Source organism: Coturnix japonica, chromosome 2 (genome assembly GCF_054131305.1).
Source record: "Coturnix japonica strain WE chromosome 2, WE-NBRP24, whole genome shotgun sequence".
NCBI lineage: Eukaryota > Metazoa > Chordata > Aves > Galliformes > Phasianidae > Coturnix > Coturnix japonica.
In genome coordinates this window covers 32,440,259-32,465,526 of record NC_140664.1, presented here as the reverse complement: position 1 = coordinate 32,465,526, position 25,268 = coordinate 32,440,259, and the positions used below count along the sequence as shown (strand labels likewise).

The window sequence follows — 25,268 nt, the reverse complement described above, 5'->3', positions numbered from 1 at the left end:
GAAAATATTTGGGCATAAATGTATAAAACTGTTGCTGCTAGAAATTGCATCATGCAAGGAGTGGCTTGCAGTGTCTGGGCACGTTCTGCCTGCAGATGATGTGCAGCAGGAAGGGTATCTGTGGGAGCAATAAACAGATGCCCAAAGTGAGCGTTAATTCAAGTCACAAAAAATATTCTTTCTGGCTTCATGATCCATTCAGTATGTCATGCAGGTGGGGAAGGTGGAAGGCAAAAAGATGAATTTGATGTTTTTGTTCCTTTGGGCATCCAAGCAAGATCCTGTAGGAAGATTTGCTTTCTCCTTTGGTCGCTGAAGCTAAAAAGAAAGTATGTAAGAGTGTCAGGATTTTTGCAGGAATTTGACCAAAAGCATAGATGATGTGCTTTGCCGCATCTGTATGGGTAGGATGAGAAGAATCCCACAGTCTTTTGGCTGCCCTGTGCTAGAAGTGCCCTCCGGATGCTCTACCGCAGTGGAGAGTGATTTCACAGCTGAGAGGCTAACATTACCTTTTTGCTTTTTACTGTATAAACTCTTGTAGACTAGCCTTGTCTTTTAATGAGTGTCTATATAAATTCTTTATATTAGCGTATGTGATATTATGCAATATACAGTGACCTCAGCATTGGCCTATGGATGTTACCTGAAGGAGCTAATTATCATGGTAATTGACTCTTTCTTAAATGTCATTATATGTATTTGCTCTGCACAAGGTGACAAATTAAATCTTTAACCTGAGCTATTTAAAATCTGAACAAAGACACAGAGGAAAGTTGCAGTGAGAAGTCTGAGGAAGGTTTTGTCTTGGAATTTAATATGTGCTACCTTTTCTTTTTCAAGGCATCATGGGAAAGTACTCTGCAGCAGTGGCTTGAGGTATGAAAAGGCCTGTAAATCAGAATAGGAAAAAAGTTTGGCATGTAAAGTAGAATGAAAAAATGGAAGTGATAAGGAGAGGAAAAACTTGGAGAGGTTTATTTTATTTGCAGAGTTTAGTAGGGATTGGGAGGTAGAGAATGAAGGATGATAGGCTCTAACATTTTTTTTTGTGTGTGTAATTTAGTGTATGTGTACTACTCTGTTTTCTTCTTTCCTGCTTAACACATAATTCATACATTCCATTTCATGCTAATAAGGATTCATATTTATAAGTATTTTAATTTCTACTCTACTTGCATCTATATATTATGCCCATTTATTGTGCTTACTATGAAAAATCCTTTCTCACCAAGTATATACTTCTCACAGCTTTTATACAGAACATCTGTTGATGTGATTAAGAAGTACAGTTTCCAAGTCTTCACAAAAAACACCTGAAACATTCCTATGCAATGCATGAAAGTCTAGCTCTTAAGCTGATTGCAGGATACAACCCTCAGAGCTGAAAGCTGCTGAGTCTGTACCACAGCACCAAGTAGCAGGTGGGAAATCGGGTGAACGATCTGTTTCACCATCTTCTGGAATACCCAACTCTTTTTATTATTGGGGAAAAAAGATTATTACTATATTCTACAATTGGTGTTAAAGTTGATTTTCATTAAAATTCAGTTTTGAATCCTCTACCCTCAGTCCTACCTTTGTAGCTACAGGGTCCCATTTCTCTTATTTGTTTGGGCAGTAGTGAGTTTCTGCTCTGAATCATAGAATCGTGGAATGACCAGAGTTTGAAAAGAACTCCAAGATCATCTGGTCCAACAATCTACCTACCACCAATATTTCGCCACTAAGCCCTGTCCCTCAGTACAATATCTAAATGTTCTTTGAACATCTCCAGTTTTAGTGACTCCAGTACCTCCCTGGGCCAGCACCTGACCACTCTTTCAGAGAAGAATTTTTTCTAACATCCAACCTGAACCTCTACTGGTGCAACCTGAGACCATTTCTATTAGTTCTATCGCCAGGTATGCAGGAGAAGAGACTGACCCCCACCTCTCCACAACCTCCTTTCAGGTCTCCTCTGAGACCACTCATCTCTAAACTAAATATCCCAGTTCCCTCAGTCACTCCTCATAAGACTTGTGCTCCAGACTCCTCACCAGCTTTGTTGCCCTTCTCTGGACACGTCTTAGGGCCTTGATATCTATCTTATACTGAGGGACCCAAAACACTGATGAATGTGGTCATCAACTCTGCTACCACTTGCATGCTAAGTGAGTACTCTGCTGTTTGAGCTAATTCCCCTTGGCTAATTCCCCTGTCACTTCAGGGGGCATCTGAATGGCATCTTCTAACAGGGAAACCTGGACGTTTAATGGGAACTAGCATGGTTGTTGAAATACATTTGGATGGATGTGCCTTTTTAAAGTACATATTATAGCCCTCTCTGAAGGACTAGACTCAAATATTGATAGAAAAATAATAATTTTTCATGATCCCATGAGTTAATGATGTCAATTTGTTGTGTATCCATTAAAAGGGAGAAGAAAATAGGCTTCTTAACATAAAGGTTGTAAATTAAAAGAAGTTTGAAAACTGAAATATATCATTACTCTGTCAGAACTGAGACTCCTGATGGAATTCAACACAACTATGTGAAATTTAAGGAATTTAAAATATTGAATGTAAAACTACAAAGACATAAAGGAATAATAAAGGAATAATTTGTATAAGCTGTCAGTCAGAATAGAAATGCATGTTTCACATTTTTTTCCAGCTGTCATAACTGAAGAAGAAAAGAGATTGTTAAAGTATTCTTTTGGAAATGTGGTTTATTTTAAGGGCATGAAACAGTAATTGTTCACAAAGTTGGTAATAAAAAGTTGGTAATAAAAATATTCCAACTCAAAGATCTCCATTTAAATCTAAACTAAAATTCTTTAGGTATCACACTAGTAGTTCTCTTTGTCCAGTCTTTGTCTGTCTAATGGTTACTTCTAAGCCATAATTCTTGTCACAATCATTGTGAAACCAGAGGTAATCCATAAATGTGAATGTTCAAAACTAAGAGAGCATAAATATCCCTACTCTCAACAGATCATCTGGAGCCAACCATGTTGTTATACAGACTAATGTCTTTTCCTTTCCCAGGCATGGGTAATAGGTCACTCTGAAAGTAATGCATCCTATTTATTTTCATGGAAACTACAACAAATACAAAGAGCACAATGGTATTACCTGATATAGCAAATTCTTAGATACAGAATACTATTTTTCAGCATGGTCGCCACCATAGCTGTGCTTTTTCACCAGTAATGAACAAGAATCTGCATGCCATGCTTGTTCACATTTGCATGGCAATCTGGAAGATGGTTTATCTTTCAGGTTGCTGCTGCCACTACTAAAACATAACACTCACGACCTCACTGTGCCAACATCCACTGGTTGGTCTCCATAAACACTCAGGAAGCATTGATGAATGTCAGTGAATGCCATTTTTTCCACATGGAAGAATTCAGTAACACCACTTTCCTTCATACCACATTCTATCAGACTGCCCCTCCACTGCCATATGTCACATGGCAACAATGTGTAAAGAAATATTGGTGGGAAGGTTCAGCTTCTGCTGTTATACCACCAATATCTGCCTCTGATACCATGGGTCAACATCATAAAATATGAGGAATTGCTTTCAGAGCACCCCTTGTCTGATGAATATTTTCATGAGCAAACACTGCCTTTTTTTCCTGCCATCTTAGGTTTGAATTCATGATATTTAAGCTTCCCAAAAGTCCAACTAAATGAAGGCTTGCTAAATCTCTGTTCATTTAACTCATGACTAAAACTTGCACTTTCCTAAGGATGTTTCTGTCCTCATGAACTATTGCTTTAGTCGACTTGCTGTATTCTTATTTCTGTGTTAGACTGGAAACATTAACAAATGGTGAAGGTATTAAATATTAAAAGCCTATAAGGCACTGCAAACATCAAAATGATGTATTCCACTTGTGGCATTACACTGACTCTTTTAGGGCAACATTTTCAGTTTGTTGACTATAGCCAGAATTGCTGTTTTGTGTTATTTCATAGAAGTCGATCACTGAAGTAAAGATGAATTTTGGAATATAATTGGAATATAAATCCCCATCTTCCTTTCTTGCTTATTTTTGGGTATCTCATGGATACTGGATTCCAGAAGAGAGAATAAGAGATTTATTTCGTTGCCTAATTAGTGACTGAAAATGGCTGAACTGGAAGTAAACCATGGAAAAGCTTTAAATCCCTCCACTCCTTTGGATCTTGCTTAGCTGCTTGCATGAGCTGAAATATTTTATTTAACCTAAGAAGAGAGTAAGTTAACTTAGTTAGAGGTTTACAAAATTTCTGTTTGGGCCTGAAGGAAACTCATTAATGTCCACAGCAGGTGGTCCTCTCATGCTAAGACTGCCACCTGTTATTGGCTTAGCCTGAAAGGATTGAATAAAAGAAAAATGTGGGAGGGTACATATATAAATTACAGGATAAAAGAGTATCAGATTCTCTAGGGAACAAGTGAAGAATACTGGAACTAAAATGCCTTTTAAGCTTCCCTGTCCACTGTCCAGTTAAAGCATATTAAGCATTTGGTAGCTTTGTATTTTCCTTATCTGCATTCTCCTTCTGTGTTATATCTTTGGGACTAAGTTCCTGGATCTGAGAGCAGAAAGAAAGTAGTGGCTTAAATATAAGAACTCAATAATGAAAAATGAAGGAGAATTCAACACGATCGTAATAAGCCTCACTAACCAAGGAACTTCCATTTTAATAAATTGGAAGAACAAGGGATTCAATAAATGAATCAAAACATGTCCTGAGTCATTGCTAATAACACTTTTCTTGAAGGAATACTTTTTTTAATAGAAACTATTATTAATGAAAAAGCTCTTTGTGGCTATTGGGTGTTTTTTTTTGTTACTAACAATGGTGCCATTTGGCAATGAATTTCCTAAATAATTTTCTACATTGCTAATGAAGTAATATACAGAAACTACTGCAGGGATGTGCACACTCAGGTGACTCAGGTGGGTGTTTTTGATTTGTTTTCTTTTGTGTTTTGCTGTTGTTTTTCAATTACCTTCTTCAGTGCAAAAGGTCAGAAAATTAATATTTGACTTGACAGAATCTCCTGTGGGTCTGCAGTGGAAGTTCTTTCTTGTTAGCAGAAATTGGGCAGGATCTCAGCTGCCAGATTGCACGTGAAGGGCTGCAATGCACAAAGTGTACTGGGCTTCTGCATTCATGGGGTCTGCATTTGTGAGGTTTCTTCCACCCATTTCATGGAGGATTCTGCAGCCTATGCTTCAGCTGCTAGATCAGGTTCCCTGCTGGTGTAAATCAGGATTGTTCTGGGCATATTGTGGAAGTAGAACCACAAGTGATGAGATTCTTGCACCCTTACCATGCATACTTTTGTAAGAAGAAATGGGGAAGTGCAGGGCTGATAGACCTACAGGCTCCTGCTGGCACATTAGTTATTGCTGAGAACTTTATTGTACTACAGCTGTTCATAGAGAAGTCTTATATCTTCAGCTTTAACATTTCTTCACTGTACTGCAAAGTTTTTTTCCTCCTTTCAGTCCACAAGGGCTCTGTCATTGTTCCAGGTCTAAGCTGGTGTGTCCTCAATTTACTTTCACATGGGTCAACAGGAGGTGTTGGAAACTTCCTCTGAAGCTTTGTCATAATGGTTGTTTCCTGACCTTAAACATCAAAGTTGGACTGTACGTTCTATCTCTACTGAGTTGTGTAACTATTAGCAGAATTTTCTACCAAGGGTAGTAGACTTTGATGTAAAATTCAACAGAGATTGAAGTTTTTTGGTTGTTTTTTCAGTTAAAATTAATATTTATACCTAAGTGTAGTGGACAAGGATAGCTATTATTGGCAACTCAACGCTTTGTACTTTTTAAGAGCAAAATGCCATCTGATTTCCTCAAGACCTGAGAAGATGTGGACTGATCAGACATATACAAATTATAAGGAACGGTGAAAGAGCTGGTTATCTTGTTCCTTGTAAAGCCTCTTTTCAGAATTTCTAGTTCACTGAATATCTTTTTATTTTCTGGGGGGGTGGGGGTGAAGAAGGGGAAAGACTAAATTTGGGTTGAAATCTAATTCTGAACAAACAAATGTTTTCTGAAAAGGAAAGTCTGCATTTTAGCTGTCTTTGCTCTCAGCAAATTCACATCTTCCATGATATAATCACTGGAATCTCGTACTTTTTTATACATTGCAGTTAGCATAAAACCTTGCCTGAGTTTATTGACTTCAGTGATGTTACAAAATGTATAAATCAAAGCATATTGTGTCTATTTGAAAACTGTTTAAATCATTCCTTTACTCTGCTCAGTAGTGTAATTCAAGCAGAAAAGCAAGAGAAAGCTTCTGTTTTTCTCTGCCTTTTTTTTTTTTTTTTTGAGAGAGAGAGAGAGTATGAACTGGATGTTAATTTTTGACACAAACATCTGAATAGAATAGTAGAATAACAAAATCACAAGTTTAGAAAGGACCTACAAGATCATCAAGTCTAACCATCCTCCCATTACTGTAGCTACATCAAACCACTAAACCATATGTCATAGCTAATAGTTAACTGTAGTTAACTGGTTGAATAAGGTACTTAGAAACTTTTCTGATGTAACTTTTTTTTTTTTTCTTTTATTCTTTTTGTGTTCTATTTAATTGCATTTCTTGCAAGGTAATTATCCTTTGAGCTTCCTTCATATAGTGTAGAAGAATGAGCATGACACTTTATTAACTTTACAACATTTCTTGGCTTGATTTTCAGATGTGCAGAAGGAAAATTTTTGACTGTGTAATTTAACCGTGATTATCTTTAGACTTATCTATGAAGTGAAATATGCCTAGCTATATGCCATCATAGTTCAGTGTTATATAATTGATGGTGCCTCTATATGCTAATTATTTAGGGACAGATTCTTCAATGTTAGTCAAATTGAACTGTATGTTACAGAAAAGAGTAAGATATTTAGTACTGGAAAACAAACTTAACATGACTCAAAATACTTATGGAGTGAGTCTTATTTTGCTTGTTAAGTAGAAATATTTGTTGGTAGCTCTTGTTTTACAGTTATTCCCCCTGAAAAATGAATACAGAAAAATTTCTAATCATAAAAACAGTTTGGGAGTATCCAGTTTATATGACTAAACTTAATAAATTTATTGAAAAGTTTTAATATTCATATTTTGTAGACCAATTTTTGGTTATAGATGAAACCTATGTGTAGTATGTTTCACTTGTAAATCCAAAGGGAGAGTGTGATTTCTTTAATTTGGCTGAATACTTAAATAGCTGCACTCATTTCAAAACTGCTTTATCTTTCTTACTAACAAGTCACCGCTTCTTATTCTAAGTGTAATTAATAGAACAGTAGCAGGAAGAATTAATCACTGATCTTGATTTTCACCAAAAAACTGAAGTGTATTTACTTAAGGCAAGGAAGTAATTAACACGCACTAGAATACCTTATATTTCAAATTGCTTTGTCTCAGCATTGACATCAAAGTTTGCCCATTGCTAGCCAGTTCAGCATTTGCAAGCGGTCTTCTTACTTCTGTAACAGTGGCATTTTCACTATTGATCATATAGTGACATTGTCCCCTCCATCTGAGTTATAAATCTACAAGAGCTTTGGAAATAAGCAAATAAGTATTGTGGATGTAAAAAACACAGATATTGGTATTGCAGTTACATAAATTTGTCTGTCTGTGTACTTGAATCTTTGTGTCATAAAATTAATTTTTACTTTTCGGCTCAATACATTTTACCTGCAGAAATTCATACTTTCATCTTTTCTGTTCATTAGCGAAGACAGGAATGACATTTTCTTTCTTCCAGTCCTCAAGAACTGATCAGCATGACCTTTCAAAGATTACTGAGACTTACCTCCCTCAGTGTTCATGGCTGCTTCCTGTTTGGTCCCATGAACTTGTGTATGTTTACTCTGTTTAAATGTTTCCCAACTTAATCCTGTTCCACCTAGATTAAGCCTTCCTTGCTGTAAAGTTTCCCAGGGGCCTCAGATGCCTGGAATTCCTGATGGCTAGTCTTACCAGTAAAGGCTGAGGTGAGTAAGGCATTACGTAACTTGGTCTTAGCTTGACTCTTGTCTTCTGTTGCCCATAGTTTCCCTAGGCTTCCTTTCCTAAAATCACTTTTTGTTACTTTTTACATCTGTCATCAGATTCAATTGCAGGTTACTTTTTACATCTGTCATCAGATTCAATTGCAGGTGGACTTTTGCTTTCCTAGATTGGTAGCTGCATAGGCAATGTCTCTCTATACTTTGTTGGGTCGTTTGAATGCTCGTCTACTTCTAGTATTCTTTCTTTTTAAATTTTGAGTTTAGTCTGGAGCTCTTTGACCACCTCTGCAGACCTTCTACTGACTTTGCTTGACTTCCTTCCTATGGGGGTGGACCAACCTTTCTCTTGGAAGAAGTAATCCTTGAAAGTCAGCAAACTGCCTTAGGCCTTTCTCTCTTGGATCATTTTCCATAGAATTCTTCCAAACGCACACTGATCATTTCCAAGTCTGTTCTGAAGCTGACAGTTTTGATCATAGCATTTACCTTGTTCTTGCCCCTCACTTTTCTGAACTTCACTATTCTAGGGTCACAGTACTAAAGCCTGTCCACATCCTTCAGATATCTGCCATGTTTTTCCTTGTGCGCAGGATCTAGCAGAGTACCTGCCTTTTTCTGCTTCCCCATCATCTGTGTGAGGAAGTTGTCACCAGTGCACTTAAAAATAAAACTCTCCTAAACTGGTTGTGCTCTGGTGTGTTATTTCACCCACAAATATAGAAGATAAAGTCATTATTTTTGTTTGTTAAATATTGTTACAGCTCATCAGATGTAACTTATCTGGATACTGGATAAGCACTGTAGCATGGAGGTGGTTTGTGTCTAAATGAATATAGATTTGGAGACAGAATGCAGGCTAGCCCTTCAGTTGAATATTTGCTGAAATAATGCTGAAGCTATCAGCTAAGCATTTCTTAATGTTGAATTCCTAGAAACAGGTATTCATCCAGTCTTTGTAAATAAGCAGGATCACATTAAAAAAACTAGATTCCCCATTAATATAGTCTCAAAATGTAAACATTTTACCTAGCTCTGGAATTTGGCTAACATCCAAAAGTGAAAAGAATATTTGCTGCCTTCTTTGTTGCTTCTCTTCAGAAAATTTAATTGATATTTTTATTTTATTAAACAATGTACTGGATAAGTAACACATGGGACCAAATTAATCTCTTATGTAATTCCATCAGAATAGCTTGGCAATAGTGAAGTAATATAATGTGTGCATTTGGCTGATAAAATTTACATCCTGACTTGATGTTTTTCAAACTGTAATTGGGAGCCAAACATTTACTACAATAGGTTAACAGCTGTCTATTCCATGAAGTGCACATCTGATTGTTACAGAAATTATCAGTGGTTTTCCATGTGACTGGATAGCACTTTCTGAGATTAAGCAAGGTCACAGAATATGAAAAGCTGGAAAAGCTTGCGAAGCTGTCTTTATCTGTGCAAATACATTTTCATCATGAATTTTAGCACTGTAATTTTCAATGTAATCTTTTTCATCCTAGTTCTGTTTTCCAGCAGTTTTAGAGAATATTCTCTTGCAGTGTTGTTGTATGCCACTGAAACAAAATATGTGAATCTCCTAGTGAAAGAAGAATTTGACAAGATAATGCTTTTCAAACTCCTAACTGTAAATTTTCAGTCCCTTATATATTATTCTACTACATACTGTATGAAAAGACCAAGTAGGAGAAGAGACTTATTCTGAGCTTAGAAAAATTCTCTTTCTTCAAACTACTGACTCAGAAATTGAGTTCAGTCACAATAAAACTCAATACGTATTGGTAGATTTCATCCATGGATTTATATATATATATTCATTATGAATGAGTTTCTTCAAGACAAGGAATTATCTTACACATTTATCTTACATTATTGTATGCATGCTGCTGAATAGTAAAGAAAGAGGAATGACAGACTGAAATACGTAAAAATAAAAACAATATTTAGTAAGGAAAAAAAGTTGATACATTGGAATGGTTCATAATATTGATCATATTTCTACAGAAAAACAAACAGGCATCTAATAAACAGAAGGATAGATAATGCTCTAATGAACTTGTGTCCCATTATTTAGTTTTCTTTGCACGCTTCCTCTGACTGGAGAATGAAAAGCAGAAAATTAGGTTCAAGGTTTTTAAAATCTGTTTGAGTTGTGGTCTGGATTGTGAGAACAGTAGCTGTCTGGGGAAAAAAATGAAAAATCAGCTCTTTCTCTTTTTAAAAAATACAAAAGAAATAGTTTATTCTTGCTATCTTTACTTCCCACTCAAGTCTGAAATTTGTTCTGAAGAAACAAACATGGTATGAGTTTTGATGAACAGGAAGAAGGGTAAGCTTTCCTTGTGAAGGTCTTTATTTGAATTGGGCTAGTTATGATGCTTGAAGACCTCAAGTTGTATATTATAGTCATGCAGGATGTAAACAGCATTTATTCTATTTTTAAGGTTGTATTTATAACATTAGAAGCTGTAGTCTAGAGATTGAAGTGTGGCTAAGAAAATGGCTGTAAGGTAAATAATATCAATGTGAAGTGAGTATCACCCAATAAAAAAAGAAAAAAAGAAGAAATTTGGATGTTGATCACATTGCAAGGAAACCTGGTAGATGACAGTCAAGCTAGTCATCTGGCTAATAATTTATATGGATTTTATTTCACAATAGAAGTTAAAAGTTGTTGGTTTAACACTGCTGTAAAATGCCATGTTTTAGCACCCAAGATAGAATTTAAGAATATTTAATAAATTACTTAAGAACTTGAGTACAACATATTTACCTCAATAGAGTATACTATTAGCAAGCCCATTTGCTTTTGGCATGACCTAGTACATAAGAAACCTTCACATCATTCTGAAGCTCTCAGTCCTGGATAGCTGCAGTCCTTTTGATTTTCTGGGCCTCTGTGCATGTTCCATACATAGAAAAGCACAAGAAGAACATCAGGGAATTTTTAGAACCTTTTACCAATATGTTACTGTCAGTATTTGCTGTAAGACATAATCACAGTGGAGTCAACTTCTTGGTTTGGATTTTTGTGTTCCAGTGGAGACTGGAAGCCTTCTTGGTAGAAATTTGCTGTGCTTTTTCCAGTTGGTTTCATTCTACAAGAATCCAGTTCATACACAGCTAGAACCCTTCCAAGAGCTGGATGAATAGATGATAGTGATTAAGGGTTCCATTTAAATTCACCAATGCTTGAAGTAAAGAATTAATGGTCGACTGCCTTGGATAAAGAACAACTCCAAAAGCTGTGAGTGAGGGCTGAGGGAGAATGTCAAGCAAAATCTAGTTCATGTAGAACCAATATTTCTATGAAATACATTTTTTTTTTTTTTGTCTCTCACTGCATTCTCCTTCACAAAATTCTTGGAAAATATATTCATTCCTATAGTTGATATTGTTGTTAGAAAATAAATGAACAATATTTTTTCCAATATTAAATCTTTATTTATATATATGTGTATATATATTAAAGATAGCTTACTTAAACTGAACAACAAAGAAATTGTTGATATAAGAAGGTTAACACTGATAGCTACCAAATAAAAGTCTACACCACTCAGTTACTGCTTCTATCAACTTTACTTCGAACAGCAAGAGCAGAATTGATTTCTGAGCTGTGCCAATACTTGCTCAAACTCTGCTAATTTCATCATCGTGCATGCTGTCTCAAAAACAGGGATCCACAATATTGAAAAAGGTCATTTACCGGTATTCCACTATGGAAGATAAATCTTCCATTAAGCATTCAGCGCTTTGCATATGAAGACTCTTATATTTTACTTTATCAGGGAATCGATTCAAAACTTGTTCTTTACACATGGCTGATTGCCTCAATAGATTGTAAGGTATTAAATGTGTGAAATAGTCTATAAAACAGCTCCAGACAATTAATCCTAATTCCACAACTCCAAAGTGGAGTTTTGAAAGTACCTGCAAATACTTTGGTGGCAACCTTTCTGATATATGTACCCTTTCTGTCAATATCATATATTACTACTGCTATTTAATTCCCCTTTTATTCAAATTAAATACCTTCCAGTCATTCAAAAACTGAATTATGTTGCTGCTTCTTGCAATTGTCACACTAGTTAATTAGCTCTTGGCATGCCTGAGTGTCTGAAGAAATTGGGAAAATGATTTGTAATTGTTCACTGAAGTACAAAAAGGCACTTAAAATAAATAAAGCCACATAAATGCAGAAGAATAAATGCATATTTCAACCTAATTTAGGTGAAAGTTTTTATTTTATCAGCAAAAATTAGAAAAGCTCATTTATTTTATATGCAAGCTAGGCATTTACTACTTCCACCTTTACCTGAGCTTAGCAAGGATATAAAAATATGCTGAAAATGGTGAGAATAAAGAAAGAGGATTTTTAAGAAGCAAAATGCTAAATAAATTTTTAAATAGTCACTGCCATCCAACTTCTTGCATTAAATTGATTTGCATTACTAGTTTACTTTGTAAGAGTATTCATCTGGAGATATTTGAACATTATAGAAGCTTGTATATCAACATCTGCAAAACTCTCAACTCCTTGCTCTGGGATATAGAACCTCTTATGGTAACTTTTTGAGTCTTCATTAGCACAAAACAGCATTAAAGCTAACCCAAGTAACAAGAAGAGAATTTCCTCAAACGTAATGTTTATGCAAGAGAGAGAAATGTATTTTAGTAGGTAGGAACTTCAGAAGTGTTATCATGTGCCTTGTTGTTCAGCAAATGTTCAGTCTCCCAATGAGACTCATATCTGCAAATGAGGATGCCAAGTTCCTCGTTAATGCAGAATTTAATATACTGCAACAGTGGTGTCAGTAAATTAGTTTGACAGACCAATAGATCTTCCAATAAAACTAACAGTGCAAACCATTCTATTTTAACTGTTTAGACCAGTTGTATCCTTTTGAAAATTGAAACAATCCAAAACTCAAGAGTCTGTAGATATGCTTGTAATTTTGGTCGCCTTGCCTAAGAATTCTCTCTGGCCTACTTCCCTTCAGAGCTTTCTTGCTCACTGTAATTCATCTTCCTTTGAGAAAAAATAAGTTATAAGGTGCGCATTAATGCTTGCAATTTGATGAACAAAGGTAATGCAGTATGGCAAATGCATTTTCACAAAGAGTACCCACTTCAAGGAGTACACCCTCAGCAAGTTTACTGATTATATAAAGGTAGGAGGAGTGTCTGACACACTGGAAGACTCTGCTGCTATTCAGCAAGCTGTGGACAGACTTGAGAGTTGGGTGGCAACTCAGATTTGGGCCGTTTCCTGGAGTGCATTAAAAAGAGTATGGTCATCATGTTGAGGGAGGTGGTCTTCCCCCTCTACTCTGCCCTGATGAGTCCATATTTAGAATACTGTGCCCAAAGAATCCAGCAGTGGGCCACAAATACAGTAAAGGTCTTGCAACATCTCCAATAAGAGGGAAGTCTGAGTATTCTGGGTCTATTCAACCTGGGGAAAAGAAGACTGAGAAGGTGTCTGATAAACATTTGTAAATATCTAAAGGGAGGTGGGAGCCAAATGGATAAGGCCAGTCTCTTCTTAGTGGTGCAATGGCCTAAAACTTGAATATAGGTAGTTCTGTACTAACATGCAGAATAATATCTTTACAGTAAGGATGATGGAGTATTGGAACGGGTTGCTCAAAGAGGTTTTAGAGTCTCTTTCTAAGGAGATTTTCAAGACCCATCTGGACACCCACCTGTATGACCTATTGTAGGGTACCTGCTTTGGCACAGTGGTTGGACTTGATGATCTATTGAGTTCCCTTCCAGCTCCTGCAATTCTGAGATTCTGTGACCAGTCTCTGTCCCTGCTCCATGTGGGTCTCTTCAATGGGATGACATCCTTCCCATCTGATTCTGATTGGGCTTCCCACAGTCTGTAAGCACTTTTACAATGTGGGCTCATACCACAGGGCCCACCCTTCATGAGTTCATTACTCCAGCATAGGTTCCCACCGGTGGCAGCTCCTCCAGCATTCCTGCCCCACCATGGGCTCCTCTCCATGGGCTGCAGTGGCAGAGGCTTCTTAGGGTCCTACGCCTCCTTCAGCTACATGCATGGCTGCACCTTAGGCTCCTCTGTGTCTGCACACGAAGCTCTGCTCTGCATGGTGCCCATGGGCTGCAGGAGAACAGCTTGCTCCACTATGGACCTCAGGGAACTTCTACTCCACACCTGGAATACCTTCTGCACTCTGAACTGACCTTGGTGTTTGCACCCTTAGTGGTCTCCCACTTCTCTCTCCTCTCTCCCATCTGCTGTTGCCCAGCAGTATTTCCTTTCCTTAAATCTGCTCTCACAGAACACACCCAGTGTTGCTCAAGGTTCAGATCTGGTGTTGGCAGAATGCTTTTGGAACAGCTGGAGCTGGCTCTGATCTTGATCAGGGGCTGTGCTGGGCTCTGCTCACAGAAGCTATTCTGGTACCTAAACTTTGCCATGTAAACCCAATACAGAACAGTGAACTGCTTTTCTAGAGGCATGTTTGTACTGCATGTGCAGAAGCACCATTGCTCAGCTGTTGATACAGTGCCTCAATAAGCAGCGGTGAGGAAATGAGTACAGATGAGTTCAGTTTGTTACTTTTGAATCAAATAATCGTGAATTATGTCAATTTTTATTTGAGTATTTGAATCACCGAAGTATGTTCTGTGGAACTTTTCAGAAGTTCAAAATAAAATGCAGTGTAACAAGGACCTCTGGTGAGAAACATGGTCAAACTGCCATGTGGCCAGAGAAATGAGAAATGTCTTTGTCACTTGGAAATAAGGTACAGAAATAACTTACAGAAGAGTTTCACCTTTGTTTTCTTCACAGTATTATTTATGAGTTAAGCAGGTTTTGCAAGCATGTTTGTACTTTGATGTGCAGAATGGTGCAGGAGGATGGATGATTTGGAAGTAAGTGCCAGATTCCTTCCATGGTCAGACTTTGTGCAGGTCAGGGGGGTCTTTGCCTAACTAGAGAAAGCAGAGTCTAAAGAATTTCTTCTCTCAAACTTATTTGTCTCCTTGCTTTGTCACTGCATCGTTCTTTTTCCTATCTATTTCTTTCTCCAAGATTGCATATTATGTTATTTTTTTTTTCCCCAGTTGCATTCTAACAGGGTCGCAGACACTTTAAAATGGATTGCTACACCAATATAGAGGTATATGAGTGACAAGGGAGTACGCTTTGACTGAAGGATGAAATGACATGTAGTTTGGCTACCAGTGCAGAGACAGCTTTGATTGAAGTGAAATACAGGAAAGGCATAAGAGCAATCACGGGAAACTGTTATAGATCTCCAAGGGCAGAATGAAGAGGTAAGCTTGGCAATGCTTGTGCAGATTGAAGAAGCAGCTTTGTGGTAAGGCTGGAACACTGATTGTGGGGGATACACCCAGCTCACCTCTGAATCTAAGTTGTGGTGATCCCTGTGTGATGTAAGTGGAAACAATTTCAGGAAGGACTTTCATGGACTTCAAAGAAACTTTAAGATGTTATTGATACAGATAACTTAGTTGATGCATTATTGTTCTACTAATAAATAAGTAAGTTAGTTAGCAAGGGTGACAAGCAAGATAACAAACAATACAAATAGCTTTACTCTTGGATACCAATGGACAAGCATCTGATTATAGCCATGTTAACTGCATTTCCTATATGCAAAATCTTAAAAAGCCTGTCTTTTAGAAGAATCCTTATGTATTCCTAGCACTCATCGCAGGCTGGGGAAATCCAAAACTTCCTCCTTCAGGTGAGGGAGCTGAAGCCCAGCCCACAAGTCTCCACTAACTGTACATTCATGTGGCTCCCACTGTACAATTGACTTTTGAGGAGTGTCTGCTCCATTTACTGCAGTATGTCCAGTGAGAAATTTCTGAAGCCATTAATATTGCAAGGGACAGTAGTTAGTACAGAAAGGGAAGAAGAGAAATGTTAAAATGTCTGAGGCACCAGTGTGTTCAGAAGGAACATTTGTTTGAAAAAAGATGGATAGGAAATCAGGCTTGCTGGAGCTTCTGCATATGCTTTCAATAACCCAGAATGAACTGTTCTGCTTGGCAAAGTGCCATGGAAATCAGAGGGTATAATCTTATAACTAGAAAATTAGGAACTATAAAATACTTTATGTACACAAGAGAGAATAAACATATGTAGTATATTACAGTTCAAACAAAGAAAATTAGCAAGACAGCTCCTAGGCAAGGGGTCAGAACTGGGAGGAAGACAGAAACTGATTGAATCTTTGTATTTCTCACAGGATTCTGAGCCACACTCTCTTAGTTATAAAGAAAACTTCTGATGGCAGCATTTAAAAAAAAAATATATATTATTATTATTTTTTATTTTTAATTTCTCCTCAGTGGTTTGGAAAGCTTTAAAAGTGGTGAAAATATAATTTCTCATCAATTTGCACGATCTCTTCCACCACAATCCCTACTGGACCAATTTAGACAAATAATTTTTTCATTTTACAGAAATCTATAGATAGAATGCATAATTTTTGACTCATTGTAGTAACTGAGGTGAGACATAAGATCAGTTGCAGATCACAGGTTTACAAAGCTGTCTTTTATGACAGGAAGTGCCATGACCAAAAATCACTTTATATGTTGTAGAAGACTGAATACTAAATAAACACTTCCATGAAATGATTTTGAAATGAAAGCTTTAGTCTGATGTATATTAGAAGTTAAGGAAATGTTGTGTGATGCCAGTACTTTTAGGTATCAGATTTCAGGTGCTTTTCTTAACTGCTTTTTTAAAGGCTTGTGGCAGAACGAAAAAGTAAAGTTGAGTTCCGGCAAGTCAAACTCAAGTGTGTCATGGGATTAATTCCACTGAAGTCTTTGCTTATTTAAGGAGGACAAGATACAAGTAATGTGTAAAAAGGGAAGCTGAAATATTTTGAGGAAATCTATTAATGCATTCCGTGGTTGAAGTAGGCTGGAGTATGGACTTTATGTCCATGTTCCATCTTTCATCCTGACTCTTCAGTTCACTTTCTGTCTGTGAGACAGAGGTGAAATAGGTCAAAAACTGTCATTTTTTAGGAAGAATTCAGAATTATATTATTATATTATTATATTATTATATTATTATATTATTATATTATTATATTATTATATTATTATATTATTATATTATTATATTATTATATTATTATATTATTATATTATATATTATTATTGACCACAGCTTGACTAAGACTTGATGAAATTCACAAAAAAATAGAGAAGCTTTATCATTATTTTAAAATGAAAACTGGCAGAATGACTTAAGAAAATCTCAATATCATGGTATATTTTACCTTTTTCTAATGGGAGAAATTCACAAATTGTATTAGCTTTTCCATAAAGCCTCAAGTTAGATATGGAATGAGATGGTAAAGATATAGGATGCAAAACCCAAGGGCTATTTTCATCATGATATTTAAAGTAAGGAAAATAATCTTCATTGCTTGAGAGAGAGAGATTTCACTCTTCTCATCTATTTCATTTTGTAGTTTCTTGTCTAGTGGCCTCTCTCTGTTCCCTGGTTCAAGAAGTACTTTGCCTTTCTGTGTTGCTTACAAGAGTTGAGGCAATGTTTTAAAATAAAAATTCTTCTAAGTGTGTTGCATTGATTTCAGTGTATATCATGGTGAGCAATGGAATTTCTTGGTGAAAAACTGCATAAATCAATGCTAGAGCACCCAAGTGCATTGAACATTCTCTAATATGTGTTCTTAGCTTAGATACAATTACTAGACACAATTCCTTTTTTAAGGAAAGTTCAGGTTCTGTAGATCGTATGATATCATCACAAATATAAATTCCCATTTCAGCTATAAAAATACTCTATTTAAAGATTGTCCAGTACTTAGGAATTCCCAAAACCTTATAATTATGAAGATAATTATGCTAATTTTAAGCCATATTAATGCTACATCTTGTAAACCTGTCGTCTGGTTTTGAATCCAGTCTCTGTTCTGCCCAGAAACTTCATCTAAGAAATTTTTAATGTTTAAGTACCTATTTCAAATTATATATGGAGTGGGAGGGAAGATAATAAATTAGTCAGAGTTTATCTGTATCCTACAGAAGAGAACTTCACTGTGAAGGCTCTAACAGGGTACCTAAAAAGAATGACTTACTGTTAACCCAGGCTACAAACCCACACACTGCTGCTTATTCTGTTGTCTTGAGCTGAGACTGCAGTGTATCTTTTCATATGTTATGTTAGTAATATGTTCATATGTTATGTTAGTAATTCAGGCTACAAGCTCAAGAAGTGACTCTATTTAAAATGAACGTGACATTGAAAATGCACTAAATATATTAATTTGGAGCAAAAGATGATTGTAGAACTTTACTGAGATATTATAATTTAGAAATTTTAAAATGATCATTTTTTTCTCTTGTTTTAACATTGAATTCTCTCATTGGATTTATCTAGATGTCTGCACTACTAGAGTTTCAAAATATATCTAGACACAAGTAGTTTATATTACTTTAAATATATATATATATATAAATACCTCAGCAAAATGTATTCCAGTGCCTGATACTTTTTTCTGCATTATTTTTATAATATTGACAGACTTATTCTAATGAAAATACAAAGAATTACTCAGCTCAACAGAATAACATATTTTGCATATGTACACGTGGAGTTATTTTTGCTTTATAAGTGCTACGCCGCTTCTGTGCAAGCTTCAGAATGTGTGCCCTGTGGCCTCTCTGTTCAATTGTATCAAAATTTGTTCAGTGAGTGATAACTACGAAGTGTTACTACACACTTGCTACAGTCAATTTGCACATTAAAAACTTTGTGCACACACACAGAATACAGTTAACAGTGAAAACACTGGAAGTCTCCTGGTGTATGTGCTGTAGGCAAAACACAGGTTAAGCCTCTCTAAAACTGTAATCAGTATGAATTATTTGTTCCATCCTGCTCCTTGTACAGTGTTTCTGATGGATTTTTCTGTTGCATAAAACATGTTCCCTCTTTCTTTATATATTATGGCAGTTAACTCAGATCTCTTGGGAGAAATAAAAATTTGTGTTTATTTATATTCTGACTTCTAAACAGGCAGAAAGAAGCTGTGTAAACCAGATATGCTCTCCTTGATGAATTGAAATGTAAGTAGAATTACAGAAAATGCTGGTTTAGCTTAGCTCAGTTCAGTGACTCACGCTGTTGTACTCCAGTATCAATCTCAGGGGAATGGGTTGTGAGAATCCTTCTTGAAAGGTTTATGTATCAAAAATTATGATTGAAAAAACTTCAGACCTCCCTAGAATGATAGAGAATGTTCTACAGACACAGCAACTGAAAGTGAGATGAGACAGTAATTTGATTAAAAGTCTGCAGAAAATGAAGGGTGAAATAGTGAACTCCAGCTGTAAAAGAGGGGAGGAAAAACATACATGCTGTGTTATAACATTCTAGAAAAAGATCGGACCTCCCATATGATTAGAAATATGGTTGCTACCATTTGTCAGAAGAGTTTAAGCAGGAGATAGTCAAAGAGGTGAGAAAGCATTGTAGAGGCATCACATAACACCAAGAAAGGAAGTCAAACTAGATGTTCATAATCCTGAAGCATGAATGCTGTCTTGAAACTTTTGATCAATCGTATTCTGTGTTGTTCATCACAGCTTGGCTTCAGAAGCAGCCAGATAAATGTCTATTCTGAATGAACTCATGAATTACAGTTGAGCAGAGAAAGAAAGAGCAAAATCAGATTTTATAAGATATTTGGGAGAATAAAGTCTAATATCCTTCATTGCAATTTTAAACCAGTGAAAACTACAAGAAATAATTCATAGCTACTGTAAGGTGAAAAAATTAAGCAGTAGTTCAAGCAGAAAATACCAACTTGTCTTGATTGCATGTAGCAATCACAGAGGGATGGATTGACCTAATCATCACCTACAGCCCCTGAAAGCTTCCCCCTCACCCACCCTCCCTCCCCGCCCCCTCAGACATTTATGTAACTCCTTATTTCCAGACAGAAAAAGCTGAGGGATCAATGTGTTGCAGCAATGGAACTTGATCAGCATCTGTATCAACCTAGCTGTTTCTCCTCTAGTCTCCCCACCATTCTTTCTCCATTCCCCCTCTTTATTCCCCTATCCCTGGCAGCCAGCAGAGCTCACTCCTGCTGTGCACATCTGGTAGGATGCAGCAGCCGTTCCACACCCAGGCTGGCACAGCTGCTGCTCTTAAATGTGAGCTGTCCAGGAAACTGCTACTAATGATTCTCCTGACTGCTCTTTTCCACTTACTGATCTAGATCTCCTATTCACCACCTGCTTGATTTCCCTTCCCCAAATACCCTGGCTTCTCAAAACCACACCCTGCATTCTCCCCTGCTAGCAGCATGCAAGCTCAAGCATTGCTAATGCTATTCTCCACAAACCACTTTCCTGCACTTCCAGCTCAACAGCTACTGCTGTTAGCCTCCTTGCATTTAAAATAGCAAGTCAATGAATGGAATGTTAGTTCTCTTATCTCCATTTTGCTCTGTTCTGATTTGGATCATATGCCATATCGTAGTACTAGGACTAAGCCAAAACAATGCTGAATTTCTAAGTTACAAAGCAAAACGAGGGAACTGGTGTCTTGAGCTGATTATTGGCCAATCACTATCTCTCATCCTGTGACAAAGGTAATTTTAGTGGTTGTACCTTTGTGTTGTGACAGGGGCTTTCCCATAAGTCGAGTCAGTCTTGATACAGTTCATTTGTGTAGTAGCAAACTTGGGGAGTGAAACACAAAAACACTGAATCAACTGCATTGACATTTTCTGAGACTTAAGTCTGATTCTGACTTTGCTTTGGAAATTTATTTCCATTTCCAGTCTTATTACAGAGCTAGTCAGAAGTTTTGTAATATTCCATTTCCAATTTGGTCGGAGCTTCTTGCCCTCTTTTTTTTTTTTTTTTCTATCTTGAGAGGAAGTATGTTGTATTAAAATACTGAGCTATTTCTTAAAGCCAGAGAAACCCAAGACTCTAGAAATACCTTGAACCTGGAAAATTCAGCCAGGATATGGGAACTTCCATGCTGAATGTCAAGTTTGGGTCAGACTTGGGAAGTAAGCATCATTCGCTCATGTTATTTGTGAAGTCCTTTACTCCCTACTAATAACATAACTACCATGTGTATCTTAGCTTTTCCTCTTAAAAGAAAAGTATTTTTAAAAAATAATGGGCCAAGAATGTCCCTGTTAGGGCAGTTCCTTTGAATGCAGAAGAGTAAGGTCTAGTTCTTGAGTCTGACCCAGGTCAAATCCAAGTAAGTCTTCAGCTAGTCTTTCCCAAACCCTGTGTAAATTCTGTGGTTGTTACATGATGATCACTGGACCAATAGCATGGTATTTGCCTTCCCTGATTTTTTGTTTTGTTTTGTTTGTTTATTTGTTTTCAAAATGCTGGAATGAGCACAGTAGAAATGAGGAGCATTTTTTAAAATCTCAAAAAAAAATATCAATTTTGGAAAAGTATTTCTGTCCAAAGTCGACTGCATGTGTTCTTTCCACCTGTGCTTTTTGTGTACACATTCAAAGCCTAGAATGTTCAATAGTCTTTCATACTCAGGAGTTGACTGAAACAATTGCAAAGCATTTATTTATCCAAAATATATCAAAATTTAGACATATAGCCTTTTAAAGATACTTGAAACAGTGAAACAGGAGCTCCAACACTGTTGAAAGTGTCAGTTACTGGTTTGGAATTCAATACAGAGGATGAACTGGGGCCATTCTGGCAAAAGAGCATTTAGTTTTTTCCCGAGTACCTAGGAAATGAATTGATTTCCCACAGCACAGTACTTTGAGCTTTCTTTAACCAAGTCCAATTTCACAGAAAATTACAGAAGTATCAGACCTGGAGTATAGATATGTGCTGCTTTTTTGCTAGTTGATGCCTGTACTGTGTGCTGTAGAATATTATCCTTTATACAAACAGTAGCATTTCACTGTAAGCTGAACTAGAAGGAGAGATGTATTTGGAAGTGGGGACATATTTCACTTCCTTAGTGGGACCTTGAAATTGCTTTAGCCAATAATATGAGACCAAATGCAAACAAACAAACAAAAACCACCAGAAATAAAAACACCTTTGGACAGCTATCAGTGTAATCAAAGAACAGAGAGAGAGTTACAGTACCATATTCTTCTGAAAGCTGGTTTTGACCACACTCGTGTTGCTGAACAAATTCTTTGAAAGGACCTTTGATCTGGTTCTAGGGGGAGGAGAAGTTTCAAAGAACAGTCCTTCTGAATGTTGTGTGAATATTCCAGCTGCCAAAGCAGTTATTTTCAGAAAAATGTAACTGAACTCAGGAAACCATGTTGCTCAAGACTACTTTAGGTAACGACAACGATGGGGGACCTTCTGAAGGTAGAAAACAGCAGATAGAATGGGAAGTTGTCACGGAGTTTGTGTAGATATATCAGCTTGTGATTTTACATTGCCTCAGGAGTCTTTCAGGACTTTCTGTGTGAATAAGTGCTCAAAGCGTGAGTGAAGGTGTCTGCATGTGATGAGGTAGATATATTTAAAATGCTTTGCTCAAATGACAGTTATTAGTCCCACTGAAGCTAGTCCACGTTTGCTTGTGTTCATGGAAATAAGGATCGTATTCACCACATTGGAGCCTTAAAGTTTCAAGTTCCTTTTTTAGGATCTAATTCTTTTTTTACTGAAACAAATGCCTTCTGTTAAAGTATGTGTTATGTTTCTTTATTTTCTCCTCTAAAGCAAATTTTGTGGATGTCTATGTTAGCATTAACATAAATTTGGTGCAGGAGTGTGCTTCTGAAGGGAATACTCTGACTGTGGCCTCTTGAATGCACTTTGCTTTTTGTCAAGTAGCACTCTTAGAGTGTATGGATTAGGTTTCTTTCAAATGGAAATAAGCAGGGAACACTTATTTGAAAAGATCAGACTAGCTGAAAGTCAGCTGCTCCATATGGTACTAAACAGATGTTTTGTCCCAAAGATCTGCTTCTCTGACGCGTCATTCTTTACTGTCTTTCTTCTATTGAGAACACAAACTGATGTTTGCTAGAAATGAGTTTAAGTACATTAGATAATAAGCAATATTTTTAACTATTTCTCTTTCATTACCCATATCAGCACGTGTTGCATGTGATTTTTAGACCATTTGGTATTAACAAGTAGCTTTGCTTTGTTGCTTTATTTGTGTCCATTATCAGCTTCAGCTGGTATTTATTCTTGAAAAATTTGGTATGAGCTGGAAACTTACTAAATGCCTATAGGGCTGATTTAACTTAATTACAGTTATCATTATTTGTTCCCCATTGTGGTTCCTTTTATGCATGAACTATAATCATAGCAAGCTAAATAATCTTTTATAAAATTATAGAATTTCTATCCTGTCTATGGATAAATTCTATGGAATTCTGTCCATTCTATAGGACCACGAGAGTTGGCAAGTTCTCCAGGCTGTGGTGTACTGATAAGATTCTCCATCAAGTGCTATCTTTCCCTTGCTTTTACTATGGCTAATCCTTTAGAATAGGTGAACTATTTAGTTAATACCTCATTATTTCTTGTCACGGTTGAGGCATCTTCAGAAGAATGATAGATCAGGAAGATAGATAACAGTTGACTTACATGATGAGAAAGACCAACATTTATAATGTGGGATATTGCTCACAGCAACAGACCATTTCAGTCTGTGAACAGTTAAGATAAAAACCAATTACCTGCAATACTTCTGTCCAATTTCCTTTAATTCCATTAGCAAGTCAAGTCTACTGATGGTGGTTTTTCCCACTCTCTCACTCTCTGTCACTATATTTTAAGCTGGTGGTATGCAGTGATTTACAATACGTTGTATAAGTCTGCCCTTGATTTGGTTACTAGTGATTAAATTTGTTCTTTACTAAGACTTCTGTAGAAGTGAATTCATGCCTCCTTAAAAACTGGAGCTGTCTTGCCAAAAGCTGACAAAAATAACTGCTGCATGTAGGTATTGGTGACTGAAGATTTTTAGGTTTTTAAGTATGGTCTTGTGAATTAAGAAAATGTATATTCTCTAAAAAGCATTGTTTATAGATGGCTAATTAATAAAGCTTAGGAAAAAAATCTCCATGGATTATATTTGAAAATAATTAAATGGACTTATTTAAAAGTTTATTTTGTATATATATATATCATGTTTTAGTATTCTGCCTATAGCCATTTCTTTGGGAGCAGGGTCCTTCTGAGTGTCTAAAAATTTCTGAGACATATCTAGATGTTATTGGCATTATTCTGACAGCACTACGGTTGGGTATTTTGGCAATCTGCAATCTATCATTTTAGTCTGCCTTCCCTCCTCAAGTTTTGGGTCTTTCTGAATGGGTAAATTTTCATGAGAAAAAAAAAAAAAAATGACATATTAAATCAGAGATAAATGAATCTGTGCAACAGATGAGAAAACCACTTCTACCTTATCAGTTTATTCTGCTCTATACCATGTGGCGCTGCATACTGTTAAAACAGATGTGCCATCAATACAGTTTAGTGCTCCAGTGATTTATAATCTGCACCTCTCTTCCTGGGAGGTCTCTATCACAAAGTTACATAACAGCAGAAGTGTTCAAAATCTCTGATCTAAAAAGCCTGTTATGCTAAATGAGAAAACTATTCCAAGAAGGAGGCAGATACCTTGTCAAGATAATATTTTTCAGTTTAATTATTATAGGTTGTAAGGATGTAAATAAACAGGATGTCCCAAGAAGTGCTCCTTCCCCATTAAAGAATGGTCAAAATTAAGTGTTTTTATGTTTTGATCTCCATAGTACTGATATCTCTCTTATCCCACTAAAATGTGAGTTGCATGAATTTGCTTTCTCAGTTATTGAAGAGTCCTGTAAAATAGGTCAGACCTTCTAACTAAGAGGTTTTTATCCACTTTACGTCTCATATTCAAACCTCCCTCTGCCTATAAATGCATTGTTTGAAAATAAATTTATTATCTGGGTTCTGTAAATAAATGTTCTAATCCATAAACTTTGACATTGAATGTATTCTCTTTTCCTTACCTACCTAGACTTTTGTTCTCAGAGCACAGTATGCTGGTTCTTTTGCGATCTGGTTACCTGCTGATAATATAGAAGAAAAGGAACATTTTGAATTCTTTGACTTTGTCTTTCCAGTCTGCTGCTGTAAAGTAGCAGGTTTTGTAGTGATATTCCTGGATACACTCTTTTCTGCCAATCACTTTTTCAAAGGTTA

At 36.4% G+C, this 25,268-nt stretch overlaps 1 protein-coding gene across 6 annotated transcripts in view; it reads left to right on the top strand.

Annotated features, from left to right (window-relative positions):
- NKAIN3 (sodium/potassium transporting ATPase interacting 3) overlaps positions 1-25,268 on the top strand; it is a 315,711-nt gene that overhangs the window by 94,613 nt on the left and 195,830 nt on the right. The window lies entirely within an intron of this gene.